Raw genomic sequence first — 12,403 nt, 5'->3', positions numbered from 1 at the left:
TCCATGGAGTCACAAGGAGTAGGACACGACTGAGTGACTGAACTGAATTGAACTGAACTGAATATATGAGAAGATGCAAGGATTGATATCATAAGATCTGTTCCTAAAACCATGCATCTACCAAAAGACCTGTCCCACCAGATTCCCTGGAGCAGAGTGCTTCACTCCACTGTGAGCTCCCTCAGGGGGTGTTGAAGGTCACCAGCTCTAGTGCATGGGGGTTCGGTCTCTGAAGAGGCTGACGGCAAACGCCTTTGTTCAGTCGTTGGTGAGGCTCTTGGTAGGTGCCAATTTGGAGTTGACAAATGTGTTGAAAATCGTTGTTTCATATATGTATGATTTACTTTTAACATTTGTCAGGCAGGAGGGTAAATCTGGTTCTGTTACTTTATCTTCACCAAAAAGACAAATCCAAAAACCTTTTGCTTCTCTGTCTAGAATGTTAGAGTATATGTTATAGCTATAAATTCAAAGTTTTTCAGCAAAACTGCAATTTAAAATAAAAATAAAACTATAGGATATTTCTTCAATATATGAATATTTCATTTTGCAATGAATTATTATAATTTCTTAAATTATGTCTCTATTTGTGAGAGGAACACGAGAATAGAATAGATTACCTTTCTTTCAATGAAGCTTCATTGAAGATCCATTTACCATCATATTAGTGTAATTTCATGTAAAACAATGATCAAACCTGGTGACAGTCTTTGCTCCATTTACTATATATATTGCTTTTCATGAGGCAATTAAAAAATTTTTTTCTTGCTACTTATAATAAATGTATGATCATTATGAGTATCAGTTAAAAATACATCCACCAATAACAATTAGCAATTATTTTTTCACTGAGTATTAGAAGCTATTAAAAAGCAAACAAACAAAAACAAAAATGGCTAAGGATGTTAAAAAAAAAAGGCCCGGGATAAGTGAAGGTGATTTTATTATTATAAATTGAGATGTGAAAATAGAAACTTAAGAGGAAGATAGGGATAATATTCATAAGGATGAACACAAAATAAGTGTAAAGCAGTTTTCATTTGCTCTCTTGCAGCTATGAGAAGAAAATAAGAAAAAAGATTAAAAAAAATACCTGATATGTATTTACTCTTAGCCTGTTGGTCTTTATTAATCTCTTGAAATGTGAAAATAGAAGAGTCTCTGGAAGATTAACATGTACTTTCAGTGTTTTGAGTTAATAATCTGAAAATCAAGTCACTTTTATCACTCACAGTAAATACAGTAACAGTCTCCTTGCACATTAATTACAGTGGATTTACTTTTTTTATATTCTACAAAAAACAAATAAGGCTAAATGCATTAGAAAGAAGGTTTTATATACAGCTTAAACTTATGTGCTATCACTATTCTAGTTTTATACATTTAAAGCAATTTTTAGTGAGATGACAACAAATGGTCTTGATTATAAACAGCAGTTGTGACTGATTTTATAGCAAAGCCTACATCTAATGGGGAAAAAATAATCCTTTTAGAATATTCTGTAAGCAATTAGCTTTATCATTTGAAATGGTTTAAAACAATCTCTGGTGTTTACAAATGTATGCAAAATATATTCCATGTATATCTGACTTAAAGGCAACAATTTTTGAAAAAATATATGAGGATAAATAAAAGACTAATAGGTTATTAGCTTAAGAAAGAGAATTTGCACCCTTTGTATTTTACTTGTCTATTTCCATGATCTGTGGGAATTAGAGTATAAAGTAGTTGAATAAAATAATATAAATAGTTATCTTACTGAAAAAATTATATTATTAAGATAATATAATTGACTATCAATATAATAATGTTATTATGTTATCATTATAGCAATAATGATGGTATATTATCCTATCATTGTTTATAATAAGATAATATAAATAATGAATCAAACCCAGGATCAGCCCTAGGGTAAACAGGAAGGTCACACCAAGTGATGATGCAAGGTATCAACAATTCCCTTTCCTTTTGGAATAACATATTTTAAAGGACAGAGTCCAGCTGATGCAAATAGACAGCAAATATATCAGCCTTTCAACTGTTTCCTCCTTCTCTGGCCATTGCCTATTACCTTTTATTGAAAGAAAGTGAAAGTCACTCAGTCGTGTCCGACTCTTTCCAACCACATGGACTATATAGTCTACGGAATTCTCCAGGCCAGAATACTGGAGTGGGTAGCCTTTCCCTTCTCCAGGGAATCTTCCCAACTCAGGGATGGAACCCAGGTCTCCCGCATTGCAGGCAGCTTCTTTACCAGTTGAGCCACAAGGGAAGCCCAAGAATATTGGAGTGGGTAGCCTATCCCTTCTCCAGGGGATCTTCCTGACCCAGGAATCAAACCAGGATCTCCTGCATTGCAGGCGGATTCTTTACCAACTAAGCTCTCAGGGAACCTTTTATTGAACAATGTATTATTGTCTTATTCTTTGAAATACTTCTTAAATACATCTCTGTATTACTTTAATGATCTATTATATCAATAACACTTGTCTGTATCAATCTATGCAATGATACTTGATTAAAGTAGGTAATAGAATTATATCTCCATGACATTCTCTTTTAAAAATCTACAGTGGTCATTTTCTAGCATCTTGAATATTATCTTCTATATAGGAACTTCAAAATTTTTTAAATTATTGTTAATTTTTAAATCATCTGAGTCTACATTCATGATTTATCACAACTTAAATTTCCTGGTTTCTGAAACACTCCTGCTCACTTGAAAAAGTGAATGCATTCCTTTATATAGTCTTATTTCTACAGTGTAGATTTAATGCTTATTCTATTCCAAATTCACCACTTCAAACAAACCCAGTTCACACCTTGTAGAGTCCCGTATATTTGTTAAACTTCAAGAATTTGACAAACTAGGCCATCTAAAGAAAAGTAATGAGAACTATATATGTCATGAGTGTAATATACAGAGGAAATACATAGGACGGGCCTATAGGTCAAAAGAAGATTTTAAGAAGAATGTAATCTCTAATTTGAGACTCAATATATAAGTGAGAGAGAGAAAAAGAAAAAAAAAAAAAAAAGATCTATGCTCTAAGCAGTGGTATAAGCACCTTGATGTGAAAACATGTATGTTCAAGCATCTGTAGTATTTCATTGTAGTTGAAACACAAAGCAAAGGCAAGAACAGGGAGAGATGACTGTGGACACAGAAGAGGAAACGTCAATAAGGACTTTTGTGACTCACTGAGAAGTTTGTTTTACAGGCACAGTACACTACCAGACCCTTAGAATGTTGGTTAATCAAATAACTAAAGGCAGAGTTATGTTTTCCTTTAGCCAAACCCTGGAGAAGGGAATGGCTACCCAGTCCAGTATTCCTGCCTGGAGAAGTCTGGAGACTTTCCTGGACAGATGAGTCTTGGTGGGCTATATATAGTCTGTGGGGTCACAAAGAGTAGGACATGACTGAGAAACTAACACTTTTCACTTTTTAGCCAAAGACAAACGTTCTATGTCCTTTAACTTATTTGGACCCATTTTCCAATGGTTATATTCCAGTCACAGGAAAACATGCAATTGTTTCTTTAAGAGTTATTAAATTGAAATTATTTTGTCTTTTATATATCACAGGAACATTAAACTGAAAGCTTTATTGCTGCCCTGAGTATATACGTGGACATCAGTTGCTTAAGTATGATTATTTAGGCCTTCTGAAATTACTAGGAGAACAGGTTTAAACTAACTATAGAAGGTTCAATTCAGTTCATTCAGTCATGTCCAACTCTTTGCGACCCCATGAATCGCAGAATGCCAGGCCTCCCTGTCATCCCCAACTCCCAGAGTTTACTCAAACTCATGTCCATCGAGTCAGTGATGCCATCCCACTATCTCATCCTCCATCATCCCCTTCTCCTCCTGCCCCCAATCCCTTCCAGGATCCGGGTCTTTTCCAATGAGTCAACTCTTCTAATGAGGTGGCCAAAGTATTGGAGTTTCAGTGATAGTAGGTTAGGATAACAGTTAATAAAATCAAATTTTGTCACAAGTATTGGGTATTAATTAGAATTTGGAAAATGTCTCCACTATTGGTCACCTTGTCCTAACACTATGTATCTGTGATTTTGTCAATGCTAACATTTAAAGAATCGATTCACTGGGTTAAATGTGTTTTTAACCTGTGGACCGTGGCAGGGATTAATCAGACTTCAGGTATGGAAGTATGGAAAGTAGCGATATTGGTAAGACTTTGTTATAGTAGATGATGATGGCCTCTCAACTAATTTATTGCCACTGGGGAAAGAAGATCACTAAAATGATATGAGACATAGGAAATACTAAAATCTTCTGGATGATAAACTCATTAATACAATGTGATCTAGTGAATATTGCGGCATTATGTTATGAGAGAAAAATATTGGTAGATCTATCAGGAAAGACAACAAGGTTTTAGTCATGAGCAATGCAATTGAGTAGAACCTTGTAAATTATTAGGCAGTCTAGAAGGGACAGTAAGGAGTTGAGGAATACCTAGACATTGAAACTGAGTAGCCAATAGGATATCCAAGGGCAGAAGGTCAACAAGCAAGGAAATAACAAGTTTGCCAGACATTACTAACTTGAGATATAAATTTGAAAAAAAAAAGGTCATCGTTTAAAGTCAAGTCCGTGTTATAAAGAAGGATACCACTCATAATTATGTGCATGGGAAAATTTCCAGGATTTTATATTAAGTGATAAATGAGGTTGGAGAATACTTCAATATGTTTCTATTGACATAAACCTAGGGTTACACCTAAATTACCTGTATCTATATTATACTAGATATTAAAGAAGAAAAAATATGGAATTGTTAGCAATTATTTACCCTGGGATTTTTTTAATAGAACAGCTTTCTTTATATTTAAGAATTTTATATGATTCTTTTTACTTTAAAATTAAAAGGATATAATTTACTTCAGAAAAAAATGTTTATTTGAAGGAGGAAGGCACAAATTTTTAAGTATACTGTAAGTTTGAGAAGTAGGTAAATATATTATGAAAGTAAAGGAGAAAAATATGGATTGCAACTGTTTTATTTCAAAGAAATTTTACAGTAGTCATTAAAGTAGGCTTAAAGACAACACTTTTGTCTTCTGTATTCTCCTTCACTTACCATCCTTTCTTCTTTCCATTTCTATTTGCATCCTCAACAGTATCTCCAAAGCCATGCTCCTAGTGAAGATGGTAAGCAAAGAGGAACATTCAGATCACACACTATTAGAATCACTGACCATTCTTGAGTAAGTTGATGCTACTTTTTCCATGTTTCATTCTATAATAGTTTTAGAGAATATAGTTACAACTCACCCTCTATCTTGTAAAGAATTTATCTTTCAGTGAATATAAAATTTAGATACAAATCATGTCTTTTTTTTTCTGAAAATACTGCTTTTAATGCTGAGTTTTCTGAACATGGGTATTAGATGGCATCATAATCTTAACATATTTGTAGTCTAAAATTGGTTTGTCAATCTATTTTGATTGCAACAGGCTAAAAGTGTGTTAAAATAAGCTGATGTTTGGCTACTTAATTCTCAATCTATTAGCTTTATCATTGCAAAATAGAGACAAAGAGAATAGTATACAATTAGGAACATAAGGAGAACAAATTTTGTATTACTTTATTCTCTTTTCTAACATTTTTCAGTCTATTATAAGAAGTTCGTAAGAAGTTTTCCAGGAACTGTATTCCCTGTCTTAAAGTCAGTACTCCAAAGAAAGTCTTTCTCTTTAAAAAATTCCTACCATTAAACGAGCAATTTTATATGATTGGTATCAGCTTGACTTTTTTCCACATCTACAAAGCGACTACTGTCAACCTTTCAACGTTTACTGAAAATAACCCTTCATCAGAACACCCAGATTCATACACAATACTATTTCACCATTAAGTTTGAAGACTTGATTCATGTACCTGTGTAACTCTGAAATTTCCCACTATTTCCCAACCTTTTAGTGAGTTAGAAGAAAGTGAATAAAGTAGAAAAGCAACTAGAAAGTCATACTCCAAGTGAATACTTTTATTTCTTTTAAGAGATGAGAATTCCACCACATTAAGAGAAGTCTTTCTCCTTAGCTTTGTGAAGATAGCAGAGAACACATAAAATTAAAGAATATTATAGGATTGCTAAAAAAATATTGTAGGATGATTTTTAATGATCTTAAGAAAATGAAAATGTATAAGTGTGTAGATCTCCCTTCCAGTAGCTATGTCTAGAACATTTCTCTTTGGAAAACATAAAAATGTCCTTAGAGAAGGGCTCATCTTTATGAATAATACTTGTAAACTTCCCAACAAAGCTTGAGATCAAGGCTGGCACAACCTATTATTAAAATATGCAGAAGGTTTGGATATAGGTTGAACTATATAGAAAAATAATTGAAATAAATCATTTAAAAATAATAGTTGGAATAGGAGAAGAAAAAAATACAATAAATCTTAAAGTATACATGTTTAATACCAAAGGATCTTTAAATATAAAAGTCTACAACAAGAAAAAAGCAATCTTGATCCAAGTCTTTGATTATTTACTAGAATTTCTAAATAAAGAAAACAAAGATGTTCTAAACTTATTTTTTCTTATTTTGGAATTAATATAGTGTATTTATTCTAGATATTTTTAAAGGATCTATGTAATAATACAATATTATCAGAACCACTGATTTCAAATTCAACTTATTTGAATTTGGCAATTTAAATATCATATATTTCTTTGTTTCTTAAAATGTAATTTTTTAGATTGAAAATATAGCAGTATAGAATGATTAAGTAATTCCACATCTATATTCTCTGATTTGTGAGATAAAATAACTGTGATAGCTTCTCAGGAGGCCCATGCTTTGTCTGTGATCCCTCTACTGTCTATTTTAAGTTTAAGGAGAATGGTTTCCTCTTTCTGATCTCTTTATATTTTATTGTTTTCTATTCTATGGCTCTGATGCAGTTTTTTGGCATTATAGTATACAAAGAGTTATAAAAATTTAAAAAGTACTTGTTTAAACAGTGAACAATATATAAACATTAGTAAGTTAAATGCAATTTATGTTGTTAGAACCTAGCTGCTAAGTCACTTCAGTCGTGTCCGACTCTGTGCGACCCCAGAGACGGCAGCCCACCAGGCTCCCCCATCCCTGGGATTCTCCAGGCAAGAACACTGGAGTGGGTTGCCATTTCCTTCTCCAGTTAGAACCTAGAGTCCTCCCTTAAGTCAGCCTGCCTCCTTCCTGAGAAGTGAGGTTTCTGTACCAAGTTCTGTACATAATCTCTCACATTCTTGATGATACTAAACATTTGTTTGATTCCCTTGGAAGAATCCATTATGTTGACAGTTAAGCACAATATCAAAGGAACAGTTACCACACTAAGTGTCTGTCTCTCTAGCTCTTAGGTGTTTTTCTCATATAAATATTTAAATCTCCTCAGGGCTTCTTAGACACTTTCTCCTGCCCTTACTCAACTAAATTTCAAGGGTGAAATTTGTTTAACTATCTTTAATAGCTGTCTCACAGTATTTGTTAGATTCATCACATATGAGTATGTGCAGGATCACTGTTTCTATAAAGGATAACTCTTTGGCAAGAAAAAATATGGAAAATATAATTTCAATTTTGTTGCAAGATGTGATTTCATCACATGCTACTAAGAAACATATAAAATATTATAGTTTTTAATTCTTAAAAGGTATTTCTGACTGATGAAATGATTCAGGCCCTTTTTCATATTCAAAAATGGTTAACTCAAAAGATGCGAATTTTATTAATACTCTATATTTTATCATCAAAACTTTACCGTATTCATGTAAGACACACCCCAGTTTTATACTCCAACAAATTTGAACAGGAAAGTAGAAATACTTTATGCTAATTAACTATGTATAGAGGATTAAACAGTGCTAAGAAATAACCCTTGCTTTAATCAGTAGTAAATTTACTTTAAATGTTAAGAAAATAGAAGAAAAATGATAAAATCATTTTTGCTAAAAGGGGTGTTAAGAAAAATGTTTTGATTCGTTAAATTCTAGGGGCAATATGCTTACTGGTGGTCATTTAATTACTGGGAAGGAAGCTGAGAAAATGGCCCTCAGCAGGAATGCAGATTTATCATTATGCATAAAGAATAGAAAACTTAGCTTAGGCTTTTAAGATATATTTCTGCATGAAAAGAAAAGATCCGGTAAGCCATGTAAGTGTGACTTAGACTGCTCTGATCTGTGGTCAAACGCTAAACAAGTACCTTATTGCAAACAGAAGAAACTTGTGTTGTTCATGGAGGACGATGAGAGGCTGTAGATCCTGCCATGTGAGAGGAAATCTCTTGAGCATTTTGAATGACAAAAATCACACTGAGTAATTATCCACATTTATTTTTGAAGAATCCAAAAAATTCATTATACACATTCTTAATTTCTACAGAAATCTTATATTACCACAAAGTGTGCCATAATATACAGCACTTTTGCAGAAGCTAGTAGCATATGTAACTACAGAAACAGCAAGTGTTACAGTACAACCTTAGTCCATCTAGACTCATTTTAATTTTCATTAATCTTTTGTTACAATTATGACAATTATTAGACTGTTTCGGTCTATTTTCAGAAACATGTCTATCCAGTTTTGCTCATGAATTTTATCAGGGTAAATGGGCTGGTAGTGTTCAAAATGACCAAAGGCTATTATTTTGTAGAAGACTATGAACACTGAAAGTGACAATATTTACCACGTCTAGCGAGCTAAACTTTTGCTCAGTCATGTTCCACTCATTGTGACCCCATGGACTGTAGCCCGCCGGGCTCCTCTGTCTATGGGATCTCCCAGGCAAGAATACTGGAGTGGGCTGTCATTTCCAACTCCAGAGGATCTTCCTGACCCAGGGATAGAATCCACACTTCTTGCATGTCTTCTACAATAATCATTTTGATCATAAACTCCATCAATACCAAAATCCTTAGAACTGATATTATCTCTCTCCTAGTCTAGGCACCAGAGAAATATTTCTCTACCATGAAAAAGAAAGAGTGCCTTTGTTCTGATGACTAAACAACACTTTTTTTTTTTTAACAACACTTTAGAATGTATTTTTTAATATAATTCCAAAACTGAGTTTGAGTTTTGAAAAAAATATTGAATATTATTATCTCAGTTTCTTTGCATTTAAAATTGGAACACTTTTTGTTGTGTTCAAACGACTTTGGTGTTGACTTTGTTAAAAAAGTAAGGGAAAATTTTCTGATAAGAAGATAGTGAAAAATTATTTTCAGAGAAATATTTTCACAGCCATGTGAAGTGTTAATTTCTTCATTTTTGACATTAATATTGCTTTACTTAACTTTTAACAGTAAGAATGCTTCTTTGATTTTGACATATTTTCGAATAGTTTAACAAAATTTGCTAAGATTTTGTACTTAATCCATAGTTTGTCAATATATAGTACATACAAATCTAAGAAAATTTTTAGTTTGAAAACCATGCATAAATTAAAAAAAAAATTCCAGAATAAGAAAGAGTTTCACTTTGTATGATAAATATAGTATATGATTTGGGACTCAATTTGGATTCTGTGAATAGGAAACATAATTAGTAATATTAGTTACTTTCTAAACAGTTAAACAAAAGGAATCACTACACTATTATAACATTCTGCCAGCATTATGTAAAATTCTGGTACTAATTTGTGACACTTTAGTAGACATCCTAATATTCTGTTATTGAATTGCTTTAATAGCATCACAGTCTGTGTCCTATTACTGACTTCCACGAACAGCATGAGTCAATTGGGTTTTTGTAATGCAGTTGTAGATCAAAGTGGTTTATCATATAAATTGCTATCCATAGGAGTAGATAATTCTGATGAGATTTACTTCATTTATTTTAAAGAAATCAAAAAGTATCCCTAGATTTCACAGAACATAATTAAAATACTAATTGAAATACTGCATTCTATGTATACTGCCTGTCATCTCATTTTTCAGAGGTCTGCCAGTATTTTAAATATATTTTGCAAGGATATAACAATGGTAAGCAATGCTTTTGTTATCTTTTTATCCAGTGTTGTAGAGCAAATGTTTGGAAACATTCCTCTGTATTATGAAAATAATCAAAAATAAGTGAATGTAGAGTTAATTTACTATTAAAATTGATAAGACATCAGCAAAAAATTGACAGAGACATTAGAATCCATGATGAAGCTTTGCTATGTGGTTTTATAGATAGAATAAACTGTAGCTATTAACTATTTCTTTCTGGCACTCTTCACTGTTTTAATCTTATACACACTAGTTTTTGATTGTGTGAATGAATTCTAATTCACATGAACCAAACATTAGCTTAAACCAGTGAAATAATCAAATTTTTATATTTTGCTCTCCTCCAAGGATCTTCCTGACCTAGGGATCAAACCCATGACTCTAACGTCTCCTGCATTTGCAGGTGGGAGCTTTACCACTAGCACTGCCTAGGAAGCCCTATCCTCAGGATATGTTCTGTGCTTAGTTTCTCAGTCGTGTCTGACTCTGTGGTCCCATGGACTGCAGTCCACCAGACTCCTCTGTCCATGGGATTCTCCAGGCAAGAATACTGGAGTGTGTTGCCATGCCCTCCTCCAGGGGATCTTCCCAACCCAGGGATCGAACCCAGGTCTCTTACATTGCAGGCAGATTCTTTAACCATCTGAGCCACCAGGGAAGCCCATCCTCAGTCTACTGAAAAGCAAATGTTAAAGCTCCTGTGAGGATAGCTGTTACTTTTAGTCTCTCCTTAATCCATCCTTGCAGCCAATTAAAAACCAGGATGGAGGAAATTAATAGAATTTGATATATTTCAACTGAAGCCAAATTTCCCTTTCACTAGTTTTAAAGTGATCTGTAGCAGAAAATTCTTTTCACTTAAACCTATAGACTTAAAATTTCTTATTTTAAGTTCAGATGAAAGATACCTCCATGACTCTTGAAGGATTTGTACCTTGGTGAACAATCTTATACTTCCAACTTTACATAGCATTCAAAATAAAATACATTAAATATGTGGGGCACTAATTTTTATTAAAGAAGCAATAAGAATCAAAATATTTCTTTAAAATACAATCAATCTAATTTAAAATAAGATATATATATATAAAGTAAGTAGAATAATGTGCCTTGCCTCAAAAATGTCCTTATTCTAATCTTCAGAATCTGTGAATATATTCAGTTTTGTGACAAAGGGGAATTAAATTTGGAGGCAGAATTAAGTTTACCACTCAGCTGACTTTAAAACAGGCAGATTACCCAGGGTTATCCAGGAGGCTGCAATTTAACTGAGTGTTCACACACTCATTTCCTCTGTCACGTTTGACTCTGTGACCCCATGGACTACAATGCACCACGCTCCTCTGTCCATGGGATTTTTCAGACAAGAAGCCTGGGGTGGGTTGCCATGTCCTACTCCAGGAGATCTTCTCGACCCAGGGATTGAATTCATGTCTCCTACATTGGCAGGCGGATTGTTTACCACTGAGCCACCTGGAAAAGCCCCAATTTAATTGCAAGAGGACTTAAACGTAGAAAAGAGAGGCAGGAGAGTGAATCAAAGGAAGCTGTGACTGTTGAAGAAAAGCAGAGAGAGATGTAACTGTTACTCAAGATGGAGAAGGGGGGAGTGAGTTAAGAACTGTAGGCAATGTCTCAAAGCTGGAAAGGACAAGGAAACCGGTTATTTCCTAGCTGCTAAGTCACTTCAGTTGTGTCCGACTCTGTGCGACTCCATAGACGGCAGCCCACCAGGCTCCCCCATCCCTGGGATTCTCCAGGCAAGAACACTGGAGTGGGTTGCCATTTCCTTCTCCAATGAGTGAAAGTGAAAAGTGAAAGTGAAGCCACTCAGTCGTGTCCGACTCCTAGCGACCCCATGGACTGCAGCCTACCAGGCTCCTCCGTCCATGGAATTTTCTAGGCAAGAGTACTGGAGTGGGGTGCCATTGCCTTCTCCATATTTCCTAGAAACTCCAGGAAAAAAGCCAGCATTTCTGATGCCCCATCTTCTTTCAACCCAGTGAGACCAAGGTTGGACCTCTGACCTACGGAATTGTAAGTTGTTTTTCTTTGTTTTTAAGCCAATAAGCTTTTGAAAATTTGTTAAAGTGTCAATTGAAAACTAATGCAGTACATTATACTTTTTGTATCATGGCCAAAGAAAGGACAAAATACACATATGAGTTTCCAAAGTGTGCCTATCTGAAACTCGCTTTAGTTATGCTAATTTTACTGTAATATCCAAAATTTTAAATATGCCTTTTTCTCTATAATTCCACATCTGGGAGTGTATTCTAAAGTTGTATTTACACATACGGAAAATAATTTGTGCACCAATATACTGATTTAGGACAATTTGTAACTTAAAAATTTGAAATAATGACATAAAGAAATAAGCACTT

General features: G+C 33.8%; 1 long non-coding RNA gene across 1 annotated transcript; it reads left to right on the top strand.

Annotated features, from left to right (window-relative positions):
- The first annotated feature begins 5,150 nt into the window (after positions 1-5,150).
- Positions 5,151-12,056, top strand: LOC138988459 (uncharacterized). Its single transcript, XR_011464677.1, has 3 exons — positions 5,151-5,237; positions 9,966-10,010; positions 11,970-12,056. It is a non-coding gene; the product is annotated as an uncharacterized lncRNA (long non-coding RNA).
- Positions 12,057-12,403: the final 347 nt, after the last annotated feature.

The sequence above is a fragment of the Bos mutus genome, chromosome 7 (assembly GCF_027580195.1).
Source record: "Bos mutus isolate GX-2022 chromosome 7, NWIPB_WYAK_1.1, whole genome shotgun sequence".
Lineage (NCBI taxonomy): Eukaryota > Metazoa > Chordata > Mammalia > Artiodactyla > Bovidae > Bos > Bos mutus.
Note: the sequence above shows the minus strand (reverse complement) of the source record. Positions and strands in the feature narration are given on the sequence as shown.